The sequence below is a fragment of the Propithecus coquereli genome, unplaced genomic scaffold (genome assembly GCF_000956105.1).
Source record: "Propithecus coquereli isolate 6110/MARCELLA unplaced genomic scaffold, Pcoq_1.0 Scaffold103, whole genome shotgun sequence".
NCBI classification, from domain to species: Eukaryota; Metazoa; Chordata; class Mammalia; order Primates; family Indriidae; genus Propithecus; species Propithecus coquereli.
In genome coordinates this window covers 970,099-972,301 of record NW_012134192.1, presented here as the reverse complement: position 1 = coordinate 972,301, position 2,203 = coordinate 970,099, and positions in this window count along the sequence as shown.

Genomic DNA, 2,203 nt, shown 5'->3' with positions numbered 1-2,203 from the left:
AAATACAGCTTTATAGTCTAAACTCTTGAGTAATTATTCCAAGTAGAAGTAAATTGATTTTGGTAAAAAAACTTTTCCAAGACTTACAGAGTTTGCTACAATGTTACCAAGATAATTCCTTTGTTGTTTTAAAAACTTCGTGTTTGAGAATTTTGAATATATGCATACATATATGTTCTCACCCCCCAACACCCATCCTCACCCACCCCCAACACACGTATACACGTATACACGCACACACACACACACACACACACACACACACACACACACACACACATATATGTATAACTGAGTTCAGTTTGCCTCTTGAAGTCTAAGTTAATACTAATATTTAAAAAATAAGATGTATAATTTTAGTAGTGCCTTGTAGTATACAGAATGCTTTGGTTTTTTTTAAAGCTTTCATAATGAGGCCAGGCATGGTGGCTCACGCCTGTGATTCCAGCACTTTGGGAGGTCAAGGCAGCAGGATCCCTTGAGCCCAGGAGTTCAAGACCAACCTGTGCAAAATAAAGAGACTCCATCTCCACAAAAAAATTTAAAAATTAGCCATATGTGGTGGCACATGCCTGTAGTCCCAGCTACTTAGGAGGCTGAGGCAGAAGGATTGGTTGAGTCCAGGACTTCGAGATTGCAGTGAGCTATCACCATGCCACTGTAGTCCAGCCTGGGTGACAGAACAAGACCCCATCTCTAAAAAAAAAATCATTATGCCCTCTTTCTTATAAATTTGTGAGCTCTCCTGGAAGGGTCAGTTTCTAAAACTGCACCAGGCTCAGGTCCTTCAGAAGACTGCCAACAAAGCATTAGCAAATTCATTCCATTTTAAGGAATGGTTCTGGTCATAAAATAGTGTTTTTCCTTATTTCCTTGCTTTTTCTACATCAGATTTATCAGGCATATAAAATATCAAATTACTAAATGCTAATTCTATTAGAGTTTTATGCAGCTCATGTGTACCAATGTTCTATGTCTTATTAAAGACAGCAAAAGAAAAAAAAGATTTTAAGAATTTGGGTGTGAAGCAATTTTCTGCTTCATAAAATACAGTTAATGTCACCTTATGTTAACAGAAGCATTCTTGGATATGCAGCTTTTTCTTAAGATTTGCTTTTAATAAAACTGACTTGGTATTTCAGAGCATACCCCTTTGACCTAGAAAGAAAAATATTTATAGCGAAAACATATGTAGAATGCATATACAGACCTTAACCTTCACGTTAGTCTATCCTTCTGCTCACAACGCTCATGAATTCAACACCTTCAAAAATGTTTCTATCATTCACTTGCAAACACTATTATATCAGTTTGACTTGGTCCTTCATTTTCTATCTGCTGTTTCCTCTAAGGAATACTCATTTAAGTATTTATTTACCCAAGTATCACTGTTTGCTTCGTTAAACTCCTCAAAATCAGGTAGTCAATATTTTTTTTCCTGACTAGTTTATTGTGAGTATATATTTCACTTTTCTTTAAATTAATCCACGAATATGTTGTATATCCTCCATTGATATAGCAAACTTCTCCTGTAAGGGAGAGATAGTAAATATTCTGGCTGGGGGCCATATGGTCTCTGTCACAGGAATTCCATTATGAAGAATAATTGCACTAACCTAGAAATTCTAGCTCAGAACATGTTAAATTCTGAACATACCAAATGCAATGAAAACCTAAACAGCAGCAGGGATTGGAGGGCAATCAGAATATTGGAATGGGATTAGATGGGGGAATCATATAATATACAGGGCAAATCATTACGTGTTTGAGAGAGAAAGGAATTACATGTCGCTAACTGAACACGACACTAAGACAGGCCTACAGGCAGGTCTGTCCCAGAAAACTGGGCACGCGGAGATTGGGGCATGGATCTGATTCTTATACTTCACAGACTGGTCTCTTCACAGATTCTGTGCTCAATTTCAGTAAATCTTTATAGGCAAGTGTTCTTGTGTATTTATCTCTGACCACGGATGCATTCTTTTCACTTTGTTATTTTAGATAATCTAGGTTTATGTTTGCTTACTCAAATGTGAAGTATCTAAAATATTTTCAGCCCGTTCTTCTAAAATGTAGCATCAAAGTTTATTCTCTCTTTTCACAGACCATGTGCATGGGTCTGTGAAGGTGACACAGAGGTAAATTTATGCTCTGATCTAGGAGTAAAAAGGATTCAGAATCAAGTAATTTAGGAGTAATTCTC